Here is a 14,629-nt window from a genome sequence, read left to right as displayed (position 1 = left end):
CCAGTCTGCTCTTTTACTTGCCAAACAGGACTATTACATCCAGTTGACAAATTCTCTTGGCTCAAACCCTCGACGTCTCTTTGCCACACTGAACTCTCTCCTCAAAGTGCCTTCACCTCCAACCCCCCTTCACTTTCCCCCCAGACTCTGGCTGAGTTCTTTCATGATAAGGTTGACAAGTTTAAACTTGAATTCTCAACCAGGTCACCTCCACATCTCCTTCCCTTAGTCCATTCTCTGAACCCTCCAACCCCTGCCTCCTTTTCTTCCTTTTCTGAAATCACTGAAGAGGAAACTACACATCTTATTTCTTCCTCGAAACTAACTACCTGTTCCTCTGATCCTATTCCCACCCATCTACTTAACACTATCTCTCCTACTGTCATCCCTTTTATCTGTCATATTCTCAATCTTTCACTGTCCAATGCGACTGTTCCTGATGCCTTCAAACATGCCGTAGTCACACCACTCCTTAAAAAAACCTTCATTGGACCCTACCTGTCCTTCCAACTATCGCCCCATCTCCTGCCTTTCCTATCCAAGATACTTGAACGTGCTGTTCACCGCCGTTGCATTGACTTTCTTTTATCTCAAGCTATTCTTGATCCACTTCAATCTGGCTTTACCCCCCTTTATTCAACTGAAACAGTGCTTGCTAAAGTCTCCAATGATCTGTTCCTGGCCAGAACCAAAGGTCTCTATTCTATCCTCATCCTTCTCGATCTATTTGCTGCTTTTGACACTGTTGATCACAGCCTACTCTTTGATACATTGTCCTCACTTGGATTTCAGGGCTCTGTTCTTTCCTGGTTTTCTTCTTATCTCTCCCAGTGTACCTTTATACTCTAGTGGATCCTCCTCTAATTCTATCCCACTGTCAGTTGGTGTACCTCAGGGATCTGTCCTGGGACTTCTTATTTTCTCCATCTATACTTCTTCCCTTGGTGCTCTGATCTCATTCCATGGTTTTCAGTATCATCTTTACGCTGATGACTCCCAGATCTACCTACCTCTCCACACCAGAAATCACAGCCGAAATCCAGGCCAAAGTATCAGCCTGCTTGTCTGACATTGCTGCCTGGATGTCTCAGCGCCATCTGAAACTAAACATGACCAAGACCGAGCTTCTTATCATTCCCCCTAAACCAACCTCTCCTCCTTCCCCATTCTCTATTTCTGCGGCTAACACTCTGATCCTTCCTGTCTCATCAGCTCATAACCTTGGGGTCATCTTCGACTCCTCCCTCTCCTTCTCTGAACATATTCAGCAGACTGCTAAAACCTGTCATTTCTTTCTCTATAATATCAGCAAAATTCGCCTTTTCCTTTCTGAGCACACTACCAGAACCCTCATCCACACTCTTATCACCTCTCGCTTAAACTATTGCAACTTGCTTCTCACAGGGCTCCCACTTAGCCATCTCCCTCCTCTTCAATCTGTTCAAAATTCTGCTGCACGACTAATATTCCGCCAGTGTCGTTATGCTCATATTAGCCCTCTCCTCAAGTCACTTCATTGGCTTCTATCCATTTCCACATTCAGTTCAAACTCCTCTTATTGACCTATAAGTGCATTCACTCTGCAGCTCCTCAGTACCTCTCCACTCTCATCTCTCCCTACATTCCTCCCCAGGAACTCCATTCACTGGGTAAATCTCTCTTATCTGCACCCTTCTCTTCCACGGCTAACTCCAGACTCCATTCCTTTTATCTTGCTGCACCATATGCCTAGAATAGACTTCCTGAGCCGGTACGTCAAGCTCCATCTCTGGCCGTCTTCAAATCTAAGCTAAAAGACCACCTTTTTGATGCTGCTTTTAACTCCTAACCCTTATTCACTTGTTCAGAACCTTTATTTTATCATCCTCACTTTAATATTCCCTTATCTCTTGTTTGTCCTGTTTGTCTGTCCTAATTAGATTGTAAGCTCTGTCAAGCAGGGACTGTCTTGTCATGTTCAAATGTACAGCACTGCGTACGTCTAGTAACGCTTTAGAAATGATAAGTAGTAGTATAGGGAAATCATTCCATCCCCTTTTAGTATTTTTGTCACCCTTCTCTGTACCTTTTCTAATTCTGCTATATCTTTTTTGAGATGTGGTGATCAGAATTGCCAACAGTATTCAAGGTGTGGTCACACCATGGAGTGATACAAAGGCATTATAATGTCCTCATTCTTGTTTTCCATTCCTTTCCTGATAATACCTAGCGATTCAGATTTATTCATTCCACTCCAATTCTTGGTTCCTCAAGCTCCACCCACAGATGGCGATTCACTGGGGGCACTGCTGATTCCTTCCACGTAACCAATTCCCAGTGCCCCAAGCTGTACCCACAGGCCGCAATTGTGAGTGACATCACCAGCACTTTCCACCATTTTTAGCCTCACTATAGCAGCGTCCCACTGGCTCCTTGGGCGAGCTTCTTGGGTCGACTCCTAGGCGACAGCCAATTAACCATTGTCAGGGTGTTTTCAGCCTCATTTTTCAGGTAACTCATCCTCTTCTTTCTTTAGCTATGACTGCAATCCCAGTTTTTGGGGGGCACCATCATCCTCATTTTCCTGCGGCTGCGCACTCTAACTAATTTGACTAATTCACCTCCCATTGCTCCTTCGCAGGGATGCACCTCTTGCCCTCCTTTCCCTTTCTTTGTTCCTTCAAAATTGCTGTTCCTTCGGGCCAAAACAGCTTCATTGTTCCGGACTTACTTTCTTCTAACCTTGACTCCTTTCTCTTCTTGACCAAAACTTGGCTTTGTGTCAGAGAGGAAGCCCTCCTTGCTCAGTGTCTACCAGCTTCATTTTCAGTGTACAGTGCCCCATGCTCTACTAACCAGTGTGGGGGAGGCCTAGCACTCCTCGCCCCCTCTTGCTAATCCTTTTCTGATCTGTCCCGGGACCTGCTTCCATAGTAACATAGTAGATGACGGCAGAAAAAGACCTGCACGGTCCATCCAGTCTGCCCAGCAAGATAAACTCATATGTGCTACTTTTTGTGTATACCCTACTTTGATTTGTACCTGTCCTCTTCAGGGCACAGACCGTATAAGTCTGCCCAGCACTATCCCCGCCTCCCAACCACCAGTCCCGCCTCCCACTACCGGCTCTGCCATTTCTTGATGTGTTGCTCCTTCGCCTGAACTTCTCCCCCCTGGTTCATTTTCTTAGTCTATCTTCCCTCTTCTTCTAATCCAGCCCTTTTGGATTCTTTTTGTCAATGTCTCTCTAATGCTGTTGTTCGCTTTCCTAATCTCCTTCTACTAGGTGACTTTAATGTCCACTTCTCTTCCCCCCGTAAGGCTCTTAATAAATTTATGCTCTCACTCTTTTTTGATCTCAGTCTTTAGCAACACGTCACCTTCCTTACACACGAGGCAGGTCAGACCCTGGACTTGGTCCTGTCTTGGGCTTCAGACCCTGTCTATTTTGAACCTTTCAGCAATGCCTTTACCCTGGTCTGATCTTTTCTTTGTTTGATTCTCGCTGGAGTTTGCTGGTCTTTCGTCCACTTTTATCCCCCTTATGGTAACTCGTCCTGATTTCTCTGCAGTTGATCCATCTACCCTCTCTTTCGTCTCTTCATACTTTCCCCAGGAGTTTGTGACCCACTCTGTCTCAGAACAATCATCTCTCTGGGAAACTTGCCTTCACTCATTCATTTCCTCTCACGTACCTATACATTCCCACACAATTAAGGTTTCCCATAAACCCTGGTACTCTGCTGACTTCAGAACCCTTAAAAGGCAGTTCTGCAAACTTGAACAGATCTGGAGACGTACCCGCGCTATCCCAGACAGATCTTGCTCAATTCTTCTCCGAGAAAATTGATCTTCTCTGCTCTTCTTTTCCCTCCTCTCCTCTCCCATCTGCCCCATCATCACTTGCCTTGCCGCCAGTTTCTTTAGTGTTTCCTCCACCTCTGCTGGATCTTCCTCCTGGTGTCTGTTTAATCTCTCCTCTCTCACTGTCCTGGAAAGATTATTCAGTGCAGTAAGGAAAATTCTTCCACCTCTGATCTTTTTCTATCTCCTTGGCTGAATATAAATTCTCATGGCCTTCTCCTGCTAGTCCTTTCTATGATTTCCAAGAGCTTATCCTCAAGCGAAATCCCCACTTCTTGGAAAGCTGCAATCATAAAACCCATCCTAAAACAGTCCACCCTTGACCCTACATTGACTTCCAGTTATAGGCCTATTTCCAATTTCCCTTTCCTTTCAAAATTGACTGAACATGTCATTCTCGAGAAACTCTCCCAGCACCTTGATACTTCCTACTACCTTCACCCTTTTCAGTCCAGCATCTGCTGAGGCCACTCGACAGAAACCATCATGATGTGTCTTTTGAATGATTTCTGTGTTGCCCGTGATCGTGGCCAGTATACCTCCTAATCTCCTTAGACTTAAGTGCAGCCTTTGATCTTGTTAGTCACCCTCCTCTCTTAGAACGACTTGTTTCCTTGGGTATCACTGAGACAGTACTCTCTTGGTTCACCTCATTTCTAACTAAATGCACTTACTCTGTGGCTCTCCCAAACTCAAACTCTTCCCCGCATCCTTTATGCTGTGGTGTTCCCAAGGTTCTCTTCTCTCTCTGGTTCTCTTCAACATCTTCTTGGCTCCTTTGGCAACACTAATCCAATCTACTGAAATAAAATTTTACATTTATGCTGATGACATTCTAATGATTTTTCCTCAACATCCTTCCAACATTGATCTTTCCCCTCTTCAATCATCTACTGTATATAAATAATTCTCTTCTCACCTCAAACATTCTGAAGCTCACTCTGTGGCAGGGAAACACTGAAGCCCTGCACTTAGGCTGTCACCACTCACCTCTCACTGTCACTCATGCACCACTCACTCTCACTGATAGACCCGCCCGTAGCCACCCCCCTTCCGCACATAATTTGCTACCTCAACGTTCTAATGAAGCTGCAACTTCCGGTTTTTGAGGTGGCAGAGATTGGAATTTTTCCTGAGGTGGCAGAGATCGGAATTCTCCCCCATGACTGTTTGCTCCGCCCTCGCGTCAAACGTCATGACGTCGAGGACGGAGAAATGACTACCAATCACATCGCTCCACCCTCAAAGTCATCACGTTTGACGTGAGGGCGCCGTTTTGCCTGCAGGGCCGTCGGGCAACAGAGAGTCAGCTGTTCGCCCGAAACCACAAACGTCCGACGAACGCAAGGCGTGAGGCAGGCAGCCTGAAGGTAGGAGGCAGCGAGGGAGCCAGCCAGCCAGCCCGGACGAACGGAGGGAGTGGGGCAGGCAACCTGAAGGTCGGAGGCAACGAGGGAGCCAGCCAGCCAGTCTCCACATGGCACTGCAGGGGGGGGGCCCACAACCCTCAAGCACGGAGGGTAAGGCCAGGAAAAAGGGGAGGGGGATGGGAAGGAAAGGGCCTTGCTAGCGCCTGTTTCATTGACCTCAGAAACAGGCCTTTCTTACTAGTGTCTAGATAAAATTAACCTCTGGCTGTCTACTCAGCATTTAGTCCTGAATCCCTCTGTGTCCATCGTACCCGAATTCAGGTTGTTCGGTCTGTTAAATATCTAACATTTCATGAACTTTTCTTGAAAAGTCTTTACTAAATCCTTACACTTCACCCAGGATGAAAAGGTGCCCACCTCTAGCTTACTGGCTATGGCTAAAGATGGTGGTAGCAATACTGTGAAACCTTCAGGTTAAATAACATCCCTAGTGCAGCAATAGACCATGTGAAAGTATTTATGGACTCACTGCAGCAGGAGATAAATCACAGAAACTAAAAAGACTAAATCTGTTTTTACCTTCTGGACTCCTTGTAGTATTATGACACAAACCCTATATATATTTACAGGACGTACACAAAGAGAGTGCACCAAAAATGGAAGAAAGAAGAAAAGCATCATAAGAACATGAGTAGCCATACTGGGTCAGACCAATGGTCCATCTAGCCCAGTATCTTGTTTCCAACAGTGGACAATCGAGGTCACAAGTACCTGGCAGAAACCCAATTAGTAGCAATATTCCATGCTACCAAACCCAGGCAAGCAGTTGCTTCCCCATGTCTGTCTCAATAGCAAACTATAGACTTTCCTCTAGGAACTTGTCCAAACCTGTTTTTAAACCCAGATACGCTAACCGCTGTTACCACATCCTCCAGCAAAGACTTCCAGAGCTTAACTTATCTGTTGAGTGAAAAAAAAATATGTCCTTTTATTTGTTTTAAAAATATTTCCATGTAAATTCCTCGAGTGTCTCCTAGTCTTTGTACTTTTGGAACAAGTAAAAAGGAAAAGACACAAAAGATAGCTGAAGCAAATATTAAGATCACTGATTGAACACAATATAGTACCCGAGTAAGGACACTTTAAAAGAGCTGAGCAATGCTTCAGGAAGAGAAATAGAATGAGATTCAGAAAGGTGCCTGGTAAGAGCACTTAGATGAGACAATATGGGCCCTGTTTACTAAGCCACACTAGAGGTGTATTAGCAATTTTAGTGCATGCTAAGCATTAGTGCGTGCTAACCTTGTAGATGCCTATATTATTCCTATGGGTGTCTACACAGTTAGCATGTGCTAATTTTTAGCATGCACTAAAAATGCTAGCGTGCCTTAGTAAACAGGGCCCCAAATGAGGTATATGTGATGAGGATATAGAGCCGATTAGCTCACACTGTTCTCAGAAGTCCAAAGTGAGTTGCAATAAGGTTTATGGTTTGTTGTATTTAATACACTTCTATTATATAGTATTATGAGCTGAAGGGGATAACTCTGCAGCATGCATATTCAATAATCCTCTTTCCAACTTAACGGTTTATATCTGTTGACATCTATTGATACCTTCCACTTCTAGTGAATCGCTGGGCAGAAAAAGGAGGGGATATACGGAGGATGACAGCGCCTCAAAAGTGCACCCTTATATCGTGGCACAGCCTACTTTCACTGGGAGCATTCACTCTCATCATCGGCTCAGCACCTCCTCCTCCTCCTTGTGATTATAGTCTTTTCATTAATATACGTTTTCTCTTTTAGTTTTTTTCCTTTTATTTCTTTAATATAATTAACGTATCTGTCTTAGCTGCCCGTTTCAAAGAATTTTCTTCAGGGTCTGTGGCGAGTCTGTATCACTATTCTGGTGCCCAGGGCCCCGTTACTGCAGCTCTCTAGTGTAATGCCCTGGATGCCAGAATAGTGATAAAGACTCGCCACGAAGACCCTGAAGAAGGAGCTGTCATTCTCCATATTTCCCCTCCTTTTTCCACCCAGCGATTCGCTTTCTTGTTGTATTTAATACACCACACTTCCTGCCAGCAAGGCAGTTTACAATTCAAAATTCCTTTCTTTAGAAATTGGAGTGAGTGCTGGTGCCATGGGGAAAGAGGCGCCATTTCCGAGCCACTGGAGGCTCATTTCAGTCAGGGGAGCAGTGGCCAACTTTTGTGGCTGTCTGTACATGCACGTGGAGGCCCGAGGATTTTGTCCCAGAACTCAGGAGGCTCAGAAAAAGGAGTTTAGAAGCCACAAAAGTTTAAAAATGTAATTATTTTGTGGCCTTGGAGTGGCAGCTCTGGTATGCTGTAGGAGGATGCTGCAATCAACGTACTTGCACAATTGCGCATGTGTGATCACGTGACAGTCAGCCCAAAAAAATGCTGGGAGTGCAGGGGGACTCAGGAAAGTGCATAAAATGGAGCAAAGGTTTACACATGCATATGGGTGCCAAAGGAAACTGGCACTGATACCTTCTAGAAATTGTTATTGTTTAAATTATTTTATAGGCTCTGACAAGGTTAAAAATAAAAGCCAAATTTATTCTAAGGCTAGCAAACCAGAGGTCCGCAGGTATGTCATGCTGTGGGAGACATGCTTACAATTACTCACCTGAAAATGAGGGGATACTGGGAGAAGGAGTATGCAGGGATGAATGGGGGGGGGGGGGGGGGGGGGGGATGGTATGAAAGCCGAGAAGTGGAATGGAATATTTGATGGAGTGTAAGGTAGTATGAATGGGGGGATTAAGTAATAAAATGCAATGCGGGTTGTACCAAAGATTTTCAGATAGATATAACTGTCGAATATAAATATGGACTGGTGACTTTAGAATGTACATTGGACAGTGCTGTTTGTACTTGGCATTTACAACTTGTTATTGCGTGAATAAAAATATATTAAAAAAAAAAAAATAAAAGCCTGCAGGTGTGTAGAGCTGTGCTGTGACTTTTTTTTTTTTTTTTAGTGAAGTTTTGTGTGAGAAATACTGAAAAACTTTAGTCACCTGTTTTTGGTAAAGTTAAAGATCTAGATTTTTACATAATTCATGTCTAGACATTACTGTGACATGATGTACTGTGTTTTAAAGCAAAATGAAGGGTTTTAATGTGAGAATTTTATAGTTTTTTTGGGACATCTGTATACTGTACTAGATTTCTGCATGCATGCTTTGCCCATAGAATCCCAGCGAATGAAACTGCACAAGTTTCCTCAGGGGCTTATTTTCTCTGAGGACAAGCAGGCCATATGCTAACATTTTTTTTTTTGTTACATTTGTACCCCGCACTTTTTCCCACTCATGGCAGGCTTAATGCAGCAGGCAATGGAGGGTTAAGTGACTTGTCCAGAGTCACAAGGAGCTGCCTGTACCAGGAATTGAACTCAGTTTCTCAGGACCAAAGTCCACTACCCTAACCACTAGGCCACTCCTCCACACATGTGGGTGACCTCATCCACATCACCTGGTGAGGAGCTTAAACAAGCTACTAGAGATTTAAGAACATGCCCACCTTCCTCATAGTGCATGCATGAGTGCCTTCCCACCTGCTGTGAAAGTGTGGGACCATCAATCTTTTCTCATCTGAAGTGAAGAGAGAATGCAATTGTCCTATGCTCCTTAAAGTGTCTGGTGTGTGAGCTTTTTGTTTTTGATTTTAGTGCCTTCCCTTTGGGTTTTTTTTTTTGCCCTGATTTTTTCTTTTTTTTCTCTTCAGAAAGGTTCATCTCCCTTCTCATATCCTCTTAGTTTATTTTTGTCCACTGTTAAGTTTCCTTTATTTTTGGAGTGCTCCATGGGCCCTCTTAGGCCTGAGCTTTGGTCAGACGTTTGTCCCTCAGTTTTTCTGGTGCTTGCCTGTTTTTTAGTCACCATCGAGCCATTTGATTTGGCCACAGCTGTTTTCCCTTCCATGTCATCAAAGGTTCCCAGTAGCTTTAAGTGGTGTAGCCAGTGCAATAGGACCATCTCTGGCAAAAACATTAATTCTTGGTGTCTTCAGTGTTTGGGGCCTGAGTATACCCCTTCTAGCTGAATTCTTTGCCTTTGTACGAAGAAAAGAACCCTGTTGGCCAGAGAGGCTCAAAGAGAGAAAATCTTTGGAGTCCAGTCGAAAACCTTGGTGTCAACATTGGCATCTGCATCAGGAGTTGCATCGGTATTGGGTGCATTGGTCTGCATGGCTGAGAGGCCTTTCTTAGACACTGGGATAGGATGTGGATTGAGTGGGTCTCTACCTGCCTCTATGTTGATTGCTGTGCAGGGCCCCTGGGACCGGTCAGAATCAGATCTGACCCCGAGGCAACATGTGGATTCAACGTCATCCTTGACAGCACTGATAAACCTCAATGACCAGCATCAGGCGAAGGCCAAGAAGCATTGATATTGATCCCCCCTCGACATACGGTGCTGGGAGCTTCGGAGCATCGAGAGATTCTGCGCCTCCTCCATACAGGAGGTGCCAATGCACAGTTCTCCACGTAGCTAAGACCAGGCACCCATCTCGACCTCTGCAGTTCAACAGACTGTTTCTGAACTTACACCCCAACCTTCCCCGCTGGCATCCCTTGATTACCACATCCAGGCCATGATCCCTGAGCTCTTAGCAGGGTTTTTACAACAGTGTGCATCAGCGTCTGGGATGCTTGCACTAGCCGTGCCTCTTGCTACTGCCCTACAAGGCCCTTGGCCTGTGGCGAGGTCTCCAATGTCGGTGTCGCATGTGGCACCAGTGTCGACAGCTGCCCGTGTTGGCAATCCCTCAATGTCAGTGGAGGAAGCTTTGCTGAAGTCAAGGATGGAACTGACACCTTTGCTGGAGTCAAGGATGGATCCTCTGTTTTGAGGCAGGTTGGGTCTCGCCCTCACATGAGGAGTTTTTTTTACCTACACCAATGAGGAGCTCTCATGGGAGTCTGATGAGGATCCACCATACTTCTCAGAGGAAGAGTCCTATACCTCCAGAGGAAAGGAGGAAGTCTCCATCTGAGTGCCTTTCCTTCCCAGGTTTTGTTAGGGAAATGGCGGCTGCCATTCCCATTCATTTGGAGATGGAGGACAAGTCCAGAGCTGAGATGTTCAAGGTCCTGGACTATGAATCTCCTCCTACAGAGGCTGTGATGGTCCCCCTTCACCAGATCATAAAGATGTTCAGGTGAAGAACTGGGAGTCCTGTCTGTCAGTCCCTGTCTTGCCCAAGAAGATAGACACCATGTATAGGATCCAGAGTTCCCCAGGGTTTGACAAGCATCAATTGCCTCATCATTCCTTGGTGGTGGAATTCATGCTTAAAAGAGCCAGGAGTTCTAGGGACTATACTTTGGTGCTTCCTAGCAGAGAAGCTAGAATCTTGGATTCTTTTGGGTGGAAGATGGATCATGCCTCTATGATCATTTCCCATACTCAAACTTACCAACTTTACACAAGCCTATACTTGCAGAACTTGGTGCACAGTATGTCTGATTTGGTAGATTCTCTCTCACAGAAGCAGGCCGAATCTCTTCACCAGTTGACCAAGCAGCAGAAGGTGTGTAGAAAGTTCTTGGCCAGCAGCGCTTATGACACCTTTGATGTATAGCAATATGCAGATTCTCATGGCTGCGTGTCTCTGACTTGGACCCTTTGTTGGAATGTAATTGTATTTTACATGCATTGCCTGTCACCTATTATTTCTCTGTGATTACTCTGTGACCTCTGATGTGAATTACTTAGAGAGGTCACACAGCTATGTAACTTCCTGTGGGGGTTAGATGCAGCAGATGCAGCACATGGAGCACATGGAGCTCATGATCTCTCCTAACCTGAGAGGATCTATGGTGGTGTGAGCATCCATTACCATCTAAGCACATGGAAGGAGCTGATAATACAAATGTATAGTAATATGTATATATAAGCCTGTCTGATTATAATCTAACTACAAACTGTGAGTAAACAGATGTTTTGTTACTTCAACTTTAAAGTGACTCAGCAGTGAATTATTCAGGGGTGAATGAGAGAGAGATGAAGAAAGAAATTAACATTTCTAAAGCTGAAGCTGTGTGTACTAAAATCTGCTAATTATTTACTACAAATAATCCAACAAAAGGGTTATGGGCCCAGGGTCCAGGAATTGAAAAAGAAGAGAAATATTACCAGGCAGAAAAAAAGGCCACATTTTTCTCTTAAGTTTTAAAGGAAAGATTCAGTCTGTCTCTCTCTCCCCCCACACAGCAGACAGAAGGCTAAGAAAATGGCTGAGGGAAGAAATTCACCATTTTTCTATTCTCTCAAGGTGCCTAAATTAACTGAGTTTAATTATCAGAAGTGGGAACTAAGATTCATATGTCTCCTTCGAGCAAAAGGATTAAATATATGCTTAGACCAAGACAGAACAGCTGAAAATATGGCTGAATGGGACAATGCAAACTATTATGTGAAGTGCATGCTTTTGGAAGCTCTCTCAGAGAAACAAGCCATATTAGTGGAGGCAAAAGATACACCAAAGGACATTTTATATAAACTGAGAACTATGTATGCAACTACATATGCAAAGCAGCAACCAATTTGGTTAGCAGAGTTGAATGAAACCAAATTAAGGGATAAAAGTAAATGTAATGATCACATTATGCATCTTATGTCTTCATTTCAAAAGCTAGAATTTTCTGGAATTCCCATGTGTGATGCATTGAAAAGAGCATTTCTTTTTACCTCACTATCAAAGAAGTTTGATGTTTTTAGGTCTGTAAATGAGGCCATTGAAGGGCAATCTTTTGAACAGACAACATCAAAACTAAGGCAGGAATGCATAATAAATGATTCTGAGGAGATGTGTTCTCAAAGTCAGTCAGAGAGAAATGAAACAAATTTCTTGGCAAAGAACAGAGGAAGGCGGAGCTATGGGAAAACTCCACCCAAGGGCAAGCTGATTTGCTACTCATGTGGAAAGGAGGGACATGTATCTAAATGGTGTAAGGAAACACAAAACACTCCCTCTAGCTCACCTAAGCCAATGGAACTAAAGAATTTTCAAACCAGGAAATGTATGAAGGACAAAGATAAACACAAGGGCTTTCTAATGGCAGAAAAATCTTTGACTATGGTAAATAATAATTCAAATGAAAGTACTTGGATTTTGGATTCGGGGAGCACATGCCATTTAACCAATTGTAAAGATTTCTTTCAGGAAATGTGTCCAGAGGAAGGTATTCTTAAAACTGCAAACGCAGGGACTGCTAAGATCCAAGCAAAAGGTATTGGATTCTTAAAATGCAAAGTGTCTAATGAAGTTAAAGAAATTCCTGTAAGTGATGTCTTGTATATTCCCCAAGCAGTTTGCAATATGCTTAGTGTATCTACATTAGATAAGAAGGGATTTGCGATTCATTTTGAAAACAGTAAGTGCACAATCTCTAAAAATGATGAAGTGTATGCTGAAGCTTTTATGCATAATGATGTTTATAAGCTGAACATTTCAGGTGAAGCCTCACATATGGCGCAAGTAAGGAAGAATGATGGTAAATGTAGTCTGGAAATCTGGCACCGCCGCCTGGGACATCGTGATTCTAAGGTGATCCAGGATCTTTACAGTAAGCAACTGGCCACTGACATTCAGATAAGTGCAGATGCTGGTAAAATGGAGAAATGCATAGACTGTGTTACTCAAAAGGGTGTGAGACCCTCATTTCCTGCATACACAGGAAATAGGAGTAATAAAGTGCTGGACTTAATACACAGTGACTTATGTGGACCGTTTAATATCCCATCATTGGGAAATAACAGATTTGTGCTAATATTCTTGGATGATTTCTCTAGATATTGTGTGGCCTATTTGCTGAAAGAGAAAAGTCAAGTCACAGACATGCTGAAGAAATACGTAGCCATGGTGAGCAATAAATTTGAAAGAAAACCAAAGGTTCTTCAGACCGACAATGGTGGTGAGTTCATTTCACAAAGCATGCGCACATTTCTAGAACAAGAAGGCATTCAACATATCACAACAGTAGCTTATACACCAGAGCAAAATTCTGTTGCAGAGAGAAAATTTAGGTCAATTGTGGAAATGACCAGATGTATGCTGTCAGATAGCAATCTCCCTAAAAGACTATGGGGGGAAGCCATTCTCACAGCAGTGTACCTACAAAACAGAATGCCAACTAAAGGCGCTGAGCGCACACCACATGAGACATGGCATGGTAGGAAGCCAAACCTGTCACACATAAGAACATTTGGAAGTACAGCATATGCTCATGTACCAAAGCAAAGAAGGCATAAGCTGGATTCCACAACAGAAAGGGGCATTTTAGTTGGCTATGCTCCAGGACACAAAGGATATAGAATTTTGAATCTGAAAACTGGCATTGTTGGCATAAGACATGTTACATATTTTGATGAAAACAAAAGGGTTGATAAAGGCTGGATTATCCCAGATGAGCCTTATCATCCAGAATATGAAACTAGAACCATAATAGACATGCCAGTGTATATAAATGCCATACCAAGGCAGATGTCTGAAAGAAACTCACCTGTATCTAACGAGGAACAGGCAGAGGAAGCAGACACAGAAAGGATCATTGAAGAAGACAGTACAGTTGGAGAAGGGGAATCAATTGGAGAAGGACTCTCAGATATAGAGGATGCAGAAAGGTCAGACCAACCTGTTGTCAGACGCTCATCCAGGGAAAACAAAGGTGTTCCACCCCCAAGACTGTCTTACTTAACAAAGTCAGCAGAAGCTCAAGAGCCCTTAACATGGGATGAGATTGAGAAAATGCCAGCAGAAGAAGCTGCTGAATGGCGTAAAGCTGCACAAGAAGAAATTGATGCATTGGATAAAAATAATACTTGGATTCTTACAAAATTACCTCCTGGCAAGAAAGCTATAGGATGCAAATGGGTATTCAAGTTAAAAAGGAATGCACAAGGAAAAGTGGAAAGGTATAAAGCCAGATTAGTGGCAAAGGGATATCTTCAAAAATATGGAGAAGATTTTGATGAAGTGTTTGCACCTGTAGTGAAACACACGACAATAAGAACACTTCTGAGCATTGCAGTCTCAAAAGGCATGCAAGTCAACCACATTGATGTGAAAACAGCGTTTCTTCACGGAGATATAACTGAAGACTTGTACATGGAACAACCAACAGGTTTCATAAATACAAAACAAAGACAGCTAGTGTGTAAATTAAACAAAGGTCTTTATGGATTAAAGCAAAGTGCAAAATGTTGGAATGAAAAATTGCATGAAATATTGGCAAATTTAGGATTTAAGCAAGGTGAAGCAGATAAATGCTTGTACACTAGGTGCACAAATGGACAATATGCATACATTTTAGCTTTTGTTGATGATCTGCTCATTGCAAGCAAAGTGAGCAAGAGTACAAAGACATTGTAAAGTG

The sequence above is a fragment of the Microcaecilia unicolor genome, chromosome 2 (genome assembly GCF_901765095.1).
Source record: "Microcaecilia unicolor chromosome 2, aMicUni1.1, whole genome shotgun sequence".
Lineage (NCBI taxonomy): Eukaryota > Metazoa > Chordata > Amphibia > Gymnophiona > Siphonopidae > Microcaecilia > Microcaecilia unicolor.
This window is presented reverse-complemented; position numbering follows the sequence as displayed.